Source organism: Arachis stenosperma, chromosome 3, assembly GCF_014773155.1.
Source record: "Arachis stenosperma cultivar V10309 chromosome 3, arast.V10309.gnm1.PFL2, whole genome shotgun sequence".
NCBI lineage: Eukaryota > Viridiplantae > Streptophyta > Magnoliopsida > Fabales > Fabaceae > Arachis > Arachis stenosperma.
Window position 1 is genome coordinate 104,825,282 of NC_080379.1, and position 9,803 is coordinate 104,835,084.

General features: G+C 38.7%; 1 non-coding gene across 1 annotated transcript; it reads right to left on the bottom strand.

Moving 5' to 3' along the window:
- Positions 1 to 1,138: 1,138 nt before the first annotated feature.
- LOC130972217 (small nucleolar RNA R71) lies at positions 1,139 to 1,246 on the bottom strand. Its single transcript, XR_009083410.1, has one exon. It is a non-coding gene; the product is annotated as a small nucleolar RNA R71 (small nucleolar RNA).
- Positions 1,247 to 9,803: the final 8,557 nt, after the last annotated feature.

Consider the following 9,803-nt stretch of genomic DNA (forward strand, 5'->3'; position numbering starts at 1 on the left):
AAATCAATTTCTTTCCTTTTTCAAAGATACTTGCTAACAATTAATGATTTGATTGAACAATTCAAGTATGTTGCCTTTTCTGTTGAGAAAGGTTTAATGTTTGAATCATATCTTTTCTTGTTAGGCAAGTCATTAATTTTTAAAATCAAATCTTTTTAAAATGTTTTTCAAATCATATCTTCTCAATCACAACACCAAGTTTTAAAATCAACATCTTTTAAAAAAAAACCAATCATATCTTCTTAACCACATCTTTTTCAAATAGTTTTCAATCAAATCTTTTTTATTTCTAATTTCAAAATCTTTTTCAAAAATCACTTGATCTCTTTCCCACTCTTGGTTTTCGAAAATTAACTAGTGTTTTTCAAAATGTTTTTAAAATCTTTTACTTAATTTTCGAAAATTACTTCCCTTCTTCTCACATCCTTCTATTTATGGAGTACCACTCCTCCTCAATGCACAATTCGAACTCTATCTGATTAAAGTTCGAATTCTTCTACCTCTTCCTTCTAATTTTCTGTTCTTCTGACACATCAAGGAATCTCTATACTGTGACATAGAGGATTCCATATTTTCTTGTTTTCTTCTCTTTCATATGAGCAGGAACAAAGACAAAGGCATTCTTGTTGAAGCTGACCCTGAACCTGAAAGGACCTTGAAGCGAGAGCTAAGAGAAGCTAAGGCACAACTCTCTGTAGAGGACCTAACCGAATTCTTCAAAGAAGAAGAACCCATGGCAGCCGAAAATAACAACAATGCCAACAATGCAAGGAAGGTGCTTGGTGACTTTACTGCACCTACTCCCGACTTCTATGGGAGAAGCATCTCTATCCCTGCCATTGGAGCAAACAACTTTGAGCTTAAGCCTCAATTAGTTTCTCTAATGCAACAGAATTGCAAGTTCCATGGACTTCTATTGGAAGATCCTCATCAGTTCTTAGCTGAGTTCTTGCAAATCTGTGACACTGTCAAGACTAATGGGGTTGACCCTGAGGTCTACAGACTAATGCTATTCCCTTTTGTTGTAAGAGACAGAGCTAGGACATGGTTGGACTCTCAACCTAAAGAAAGCCTGGACTCTTGGGAAAAACTAGTCAGTGCCTTCTTGGCAAAGTTCTTTCCACCTCAAAAATTGAGTAAGCTTAGAGTGGAAGTCCAAACCTTCAGACAGAAGGATGGAGAATCCCTCTATGAAGCTTGGGAAAGATACAAACAATTAATCAGAAAGTGTCCCTCAGACATGCTTTCTGAATGGAGCATCATAGGTATTTTCTATGATGGTCTCTCTGAACTATCCAAGATGTCTTTGGATAGCTCTGCTGGAGGATCTCTTCATTTGAAGAAGACGCCTGCAGAAGCTCAAGAGCTCATTGAAATGGTTGCAAATAACCAATTCATGTACACTTCTGAAAGGAATCCTGTGAACAATGGGACAAATCAGAAGAAAGGAGTTCTTGAGATTGATACTCTGAATGCCATATTGGCTCAGAACAAAATATTGACTCAACAAATCAATTTGATTTCTCAAAGTCTGTCTGGAATGCAAAATGCACCAAGCAGTACTAAGGATGCTTCATCTGAAGAAGAAGCTTATGATCCTGAGAACCCTTCAATGGAAGAGGTGAATTACCTAGGAGAACCCTATGGAAACACCTATAATTCTTCATGGAGAAATCATCCAAATTTCTCATGGAAGGATCAACAGAGACCTCAACAAGGTTTCAACAACAATAATGGTGGAAGAAACAGGTTTAGCAATGGCAAGCCTTTTCCATCATCTTCTCAGCAACAGACAGAGAGTTCTAAGCAGAACCCCTCTGACTTATCAACCATGGTCTCTGATCTAATCAAAACCACTCAAAGTTTCATGACTGAAACAAGGTCCTCCAGTAGGAACTTGGAGGCACAAGTGGGACAGCTGAGCAAGAGAATTACTGAACTCCCTCCTAGTACTCTCCCAAGCAATACAGAAGAAAATCCAAAAGGAGAGTGCAAGGCCATCCACATGGCCGAATATGGAGAAGAAGGAGAGGAAGTGAACGCCACTGAGGAAGACCTCAGTGGGCGTGCACTGACCTCCACTGAGTTCCCTAATGAGGAACCATGGGAATCTGAGGCTCAAAATGAGACAATAGAGATTTCATTGGATTTACTTCTGCCATTCATGAGCTCTGATGAGTATTCTTCCTCTGAAGAGGATGAGTATGTCACTGAAGAGCAAGTTGCTAAATACCTTGGAGCAATCATGAAGCTAAATGACAAGTTATTTGGAAATGAGACTTGGGAGGATGAACCTCCTTTGCTCACCAAAGAACTGGATGACTTGTCTAGGCAGAAATTACCTCAAAAGAAACAAGACCCTGGGAAGTTTTCAATACCATGTACCATAGGCACCATGACCTTCAAGAAGGCTCTGTGTGACTTAGGGTCAAGTGTAAACCTTATGCCTCTCTCTGTAATGGAGAAGCTAGGGATCTTTGAGGTACAAGCTGCAAGAATCTCACTAGAGATGGCAGACAATTCAAAGAAACAAGCTTATGGACTTGTAGAGGATGTTCTGGTGAAGATTGAAGACCATTACATCCCTGCTGATTTCATAGTCCTAGAGACTGGGAAGTGCATGGATGAATCTATCATCCTTGGCAGACCCTTCCTAGCCACAGCAAAGGCTGTGATTGATGTTGATGGAGGTGAACTGATCATTCAAGTGAATGAAGAATCCTTTGTGTTTAAGGCTCAAGGATATCCCTCTGTCACCATGGAGAAGAAGCATGAAGAGCTTCTCTCAAATCAGAGACAAACAGAGCCCCCACAGTCAAACTCTAAGTTTGGTGTTGGGAGGTTCCTACATTGCTCTGAGCATTTGTGAGGCTCCATGAGAGCCCTCTGTCAAGCTACTGACATTAAAGAAGCGCTTGTTGGGAGGCAACCCAATGTTATATTTTATCTATTTTCCTTTGTTATTTTACGTTTTTTGTAGGTTGATGATCATGAGAAGTCACAAAATCAATTGAAAAAGCAAAAACAGAATGAAAAACAGGAAGAAAAACAGCACACCCTGGAGGAAGAACCTACTGGCGTTTAAACGCCAGTAAGGCTAGCAGGTGGGCGTTTAACGCCCAGTCTGGCACCATTCTGGGCGTTTAACGCCAGAAAGGGGCACCAGACTGGCGTTAAACGCCAGGAAAGGGCAAGAACCTGGCGTTAAACGCCAGAAAGGGGCACCAGCCCGGCGTTTAACGCCAGAATTGGCTCAAAACGTGATTTTACATGCCATTTGGTGCAGGGATGACTTTTCCTTGATACCTCAGGATCTGTGGACCCCACAGGATCCCCACCAACCCCACCACTCTCTCTCTTCTTCACCCATTCACCAATCACCTCAACACCTCTTCCCCAAAAACCCTTCACCTATCAAATCCCATCTTTCTCTTCACCACTCACATCCATCCTTCATAAAACCCCACCTACCTCACCCTTCAAATTCAAACCACTTTCCCTCCCATACCCTCCCTTTTGGCCGAACCACAAAGCCATCTCCCTCTCCTCAATTTCTTCTTCTTCTACTCTCTTCTTTCTTCTTTTGCTCGAGGACGAGCAAACCTTTTAAGTTTGGTGTGGTAAAAGCATTGCTTTTTGTTTTTCCATAACCATTTATGGCATCCAAGGCCGGAGAAACCTCTAAAAAGAGGAAAGGAAAAGCAAAAGCTTCCACCTCCGAGTCATGGGAGATGGAAAGATTCATCTCAAGGGTGCATCAAGACCACTTCTATGAAGTTGTGGCCATGAAGAAGGGTCAACTTTGATCAAAGGTTGGACCAAGTCCTCACAGACATTTGTGAAGAGGGCGCTCAATGGAAGAGAGATTCAAGAGAAAAGCCGGTTCAACTGAGAAGGCATGACCTCAAGCCCATCACTAAGAAAAGGATGGAGCAAACAAGAGATCCCACTCATCATGAAATTCCTGAGATACCTCAAGGGATACACTTTCCTCCACAAAACTATTGGGAGCAAATCAACACCTCCCTAGGAGAATTGAGTTCCAACATGGGACAACTAAGGGTGGAGCACCAAGAACACTCCATTCTCCTCCATGAAATTAGAGAAGATCAAAGAATCATGAGAGAGGAGCAACAAAGACAAGGAAGAGACATTGAGGAGCTCAAGCACTCCATAAGACCTTCAAGAGGAAGAACAAGCCGCCATCACTGAGGTGGACCCATTCTTTAATCTCCTTGTTCTTTATTTTCTTGTTTTTCGAAATTTTCATGCTTATGTTTGTCTATGTTTGTGTCTTATGATCATTAGTGTCTTAGTGTCTATGCCTTAAAGCTATGAATGTCCTATGAATCCATCACCTTTCTTGAATGAAAACTGTTTTTAATCACAAAAGAACAAGAAGTACAGGATTTCGAATTCATCTTTAAAACTAGCTTAATTAGTTTGATGTGGTGACAATACTTTTTGTTTTCTGAATGTATGCTTGAACAGTGCATATATCTTTTGAATTTGTTGTTCATGAATGTTAAAATTGTTGGCTCTTGAAAGAATGATGAAAAAGGAGACATGTTACTGAGGATCTGAAAAATCATAAAAATGATTCTTGAAGCAAGAAAAAGCAGTGAATACAAAAAAAAAACGAAAAAAGGGGAGAAAGAGAAAAAGAAAGAAAAAGAAAGAAATAAAGTTGTGATCCAAGGCAAAAAGAGTGTGCTTAAGAACCCTGGACACCTCTAATTGGGGACTCTAGCAAAGCTGAGTCACAATCTGAAAAGGTTCACCCAATTATGTGTCTGTGGCATGTATGTATCCGGTGGTAATACTGGAAGACAGAGTGCTTTGGGCCACGGCCAAGACTCAATAAGTAGCTGTGTTCAAGAATCATCATACTTAACTAGGAGAATCAATAATACTATCTGGATTCTGAGTTCCTAAAGAAGCCAATCATTCTGAATTTCAAAGGATGAAGTGAGATGCCAAAACTGTTCGGAGGCAAAAAGCTACTAGTCCCGCTCATCTAATTTGGAGCTAAGTTTCATTGATAATTTGGAGTCTATAGTATATTCTCTTCTTTTTATCTTATTTGATTTTCATTTGCTTGGGGACAAGCAACAATTTAAGTTTGGTGTTGTGATGAGCGGATAATTTGTACGCTTTTTGGCATTGTTTTTAGTATGTTTTTAGTAGGATTTAGTTAGTTTTTAGTATATTTTTATTAGTTTTTAATTAAAATTCACTTTTCTGGACTTTAATATGAGTTTGTGTATTTTTCTGTGATTTCAGGTATTTTCTGGCTGAAATTGAGGGATCTGAGCAAAAATCTGATTCAGAGACTAAAAAGGACTGCAGATGCTGTTGGATTCTGACCTCCCTGCACTCGAAGTAGATTTTCTGAAGCTACGGAAGCCCAATTGGCGCTCTCTCAATGGCGTTGGAAAGTAGACATCCTGGGCTTTCCAGCAATATATGATAGTCCATACTTTGCCCAAGATTTGATGGCTCAAACCGGCGTTCAAAGTCACCTTCAGAATTCCCAGCGTTAAACGCCGGAACTGGCACCAAAATGGGAGTTAAACGCCCAAACTGGCACAAAAGCTGGCGTTTAACTCCAAGAAGAGTCTCTACACGAAAAATGCTTCATTGCTCAGCCCAAGCACACACCAAGTGGGCCCGGAAGTGGATTTTTATGTCATTTACTCATCTTTGTAATCCTTAGGCTACTAGTTCCCTATAAGTAGGACCTTTTACTATTGTATTTTCATCTTTTGATCACTTTAGATCTCTAGATCATCTTCGGACATCTAGTTCTTAGATCATTTGGGGGCTGGCCTCACGGCCATGCCTAGACCTTGTTCTTATGTATTTTCAACGGTGGAGTTTCTACACACCATAGATTAAGGTGTGGAGCTCTGCTGTACCTCTAGTATTAATGCAATCACTATTGTTCTTCTATTCAATTCCGCTTGTTCTTGTTCCAAGATATCACTTGTTCTTCAACTTGATGAATGTGATGATCCGTGACACTCATCATCATTCTCACTCATGAACGCGTGACTGACAACCACTGCCGTTCTACAAGCAAACAAGGCTCTAGTGTTTATCTCTTGGATTCCTGATACACGATGCATGGTTGATCGCCTGACAAACGAGCCAGCCATTCCGTGAGATCAGAGTCTTCGTGGTATAGGCAAGAACTGATGGCGGCATTCAAGAGAATCCGGAAGGTCTAACCTTGTCTGTGGTATTCTGAGTAGGATTCAATGATTGAATGACTGTGACGTGCTTCAAACTCCTGAGGGCGGGGCGTTAGTGACAGACGCAAAAGAATCACTGGATTCTATTCCGGCCTGATTGAGAACCGACAGATGGATAGCCGTGCCGTGACAGGGTGCGTTGAACATTTCCAATGAGAGGATGGGAGGTAGCCACTGACAACGGTGAAACCCTTGCATAAGCTTGCCATGGAAAGGAGTAAGAAGGATTGGATGAAGACAGTAGGAAAGCAGAGAGACGGAAGGGACAAGCATCTTCATACACTTATCTGAAGCTCTCACCAATGATATACATAAGTATCTCTATCTTTATCTTTATGTTTCATTCATCATCTATACCCATTTGAGTCTGCCTGACTAAGATTTACAAGGTGACCATAGCTTGCTTCATACCAACAATCTCCGTGGGATCGACCCTTACTCGCGTAAGGTTTATTACTTGGACGACCCAGTGCACTTGCTGGTTAGTTGTGCGAAGTTGTAGTGATCACAATTTCGCCCACCATCCATCCTGTCATACGCCTTCTTCAAATCAATCTTAAAGGCTATAGTCCCTTTCCTAGACTTAGTGTTCTTCATGAAATTCATAATTTTTTGTGAAATGAAGATGTTCTCCATAGTACCTCTTCTCGAGATAAAACCACCCTGAAGTGGGCCAATTCTGAAAAAAAAGGTATAACCCTGTTCACCAGCACTTTCGTAACGATTTTGTAAAGAACATTACATAAACTAATGGGGAGAAAATCTCTTAATGAAACACTACAAAAAAAATTACCGGAATAGCGACCGATATTTCTTCAAAATCAGTTGCTATCAGCTTAACGACCGATTTAGCCACCAATTCTGGTGGTCGCTAAATTCAATCATTGTCAACTATCTTGATCATGAAAAGATTTAGTTCATGGCAAACCCTAAGTGACTGAACTCCAATTTCTTGGCAATCCAATCTCTTCTAACCTAACCAAATGTCAATTTCTTAATCACTCAATTGTATTAAAAGATTAAGTTTGATTTCTGATTTATAAGCCATACAATCCTTAAGAACCCAAAATAATCCGATTATATGTCACGTATCACAATAAATCCAGATAAATGAAAGATTATGAGAAAAGGGTTTCAAACTTTAATTTCAGTGATTTAACTTTTCCAAGATTCAAAGGAATTTAATTTAGATTAGGGTTATTTTACAATATATCCTAATCCGTAGGATGAAAACGAAACCAATTCTCAAATAGAAATCAATCCGTTAATTAAGAGTAGAAGAATAAATAGTATTAATCGATTAAAGTAAACAGAGCTCTTAACCTTAACAATAGAGGTTTAGTGGCTCATGGTGCAGAGAAAATTCTAGAGTAAAAGTGAAAACTAAAAGTGCAAAAGTGGAAGAGTAAAGCCCGTAGGGCAAATCTTTTTCCCTTTTATATCTAATCCTGATTGATTCTAAATTTATATTAGATCCTAACAAATCTTTTTAATTTTGTTTATTTGATTAAAATAAATCAAATCAAAGATTCCGTGTGATTTGTTTGCATGCAATGGGACCACTTCATTCAACGCATCTGGCGCTAAACGTCAGGTTGATGGCGTTTAGCGCCACCCTTTCAGTGAGCATTACACGCAATACAAAGTCCTCGGTGCTAAACACCAGGTCGTGGCGTTTAGCGCCAACATGGCCGAATTGGATATTGAGGTTTAAGGTGTCGATGCTAAACACCGGTGATGTGGCATTTAGCGCCATCTTGGCAGAAATGTCTTCTCTTATTTTTCTTCTTTCTGAACTCTGCCAATCTCGCCCGAATGCTACATGTAATCAATAAAATGCAACAACAACTCAAAGTAGCATTCATAATGGCCTAAAACACCTAAATCTTATAATAAATCAACAAAGCACCATATAAGTCAATAGAAAAAGATATGAATAATGCTCACGCATCAACTGCTGCTTCCTAATTATAAATTTTAACTAAATTTTGCATATATCACTATTAAAACTTAATTTTTAAATATAATTCTGATTCAACAAAATATATGAATACTCAAAGATAGAACTATTTATTAGAATCAAATGCCAACAATTATTGAAAATCAAAATGAAGGCAAAAGTAAAATCGAATAAAGATGAAATGGAAAATAGATTATAATACAAATGAATTTATATTTATGTTTACTACATATATATTGAAAAACAATGAAGACCGAAACAAATCCACACAAATACAACAAATTTATATTTATGTATACTACATATATGTGATGCTGCCATCTTTGATCACTGATAATGACCTCTTCAGCTTCCTCCTCCTCTCTTCTTATTTCTCATCACCACAAGGTGACAGCTTCAATGTCAGGTCTATTTTGTTGCTGCACTTCTTCTATTCCTCACCATAAACTCTCTCAAATAATAAGGGCAAATAACGAATAAGCACAAATCACATATTGAAGATAGATTATAATTAAAATTGAAACAGAAATAACAAACCATGACAATAATTTCCATCATGATCAATGGGTAATTCTATTCCTTACCATTATACATATATGGAGCCAGTAGCAGGTTCTCTACCACTGCATATTTTTGGCGCAGCAGAACACGATAGTATCAATCTTTTCAACAATTTTCAAAGACCAATCCCTTATGGTTGTGGTGGTGCTGTGACAGAACTACTAGAAATGAGCCACATATTCCGCTGGAATACCTTAAGGAGAAGGAATGGAGACTCCAACGAGATCCTACATACATGAAAAATTAACACTCCCTCATCTGAAACTCTCATTCCATGTTTTCATAATTGTAATATAAGTATCCTAACTGATAATTACATCAGTGTGACTAGTTTTCAGGACTTGAACCCGTGATCTTGATGTCACATAGAGACGATCCAACTATTTCTCCAAGACTCAAATAAACACTTGAATATAAAAAAAGAACTACACAAATTTCTATGTTTAGAAACTAGAGTAGTTGGTATTGGATATCTAAGCTACACTGCTATAAAAAAATTTCAAAACAAATGTGATTCTCACCAAACAGATTGAAGAAAATAAAAGCAATATAAAGTAATTATAGAGTTGGCTTTGGGCTTCCTCTTACTTATGATTATCTGTATTTACTAGGCATTTTAACAAGATAAGTGAAAACTTATGATAGCAGTGACCCCATTGAAAGCTTCTTTCAACGAATCACCTGAAAGGAGGTTCCCTGTTTACAAAAAAAAACAATTGAGATATATTTGGCCATAATAGCACCGTGAAAATGCAGAGTCCACAAGAAAAATAAAGAAATTGAAAAGCAGACCTTTATACCAGATGACACTGGTAGCCCATGAATCATGCAAGGATGACCTGCAATACCTGAAATAAATAAAACACAAAATGAGTGGCATGAAATTGCTCCAAACAAACAATTCTAATGGGAATGAAAGTTGGATTTAGAACCTGCTAAGACTGGCAACGGACAAATCGCGATCTAAGTCTTCTCTACAAATATGTAAGCCAACAAATCCATTGCCTCCCAACACAAGCAACTTGAAT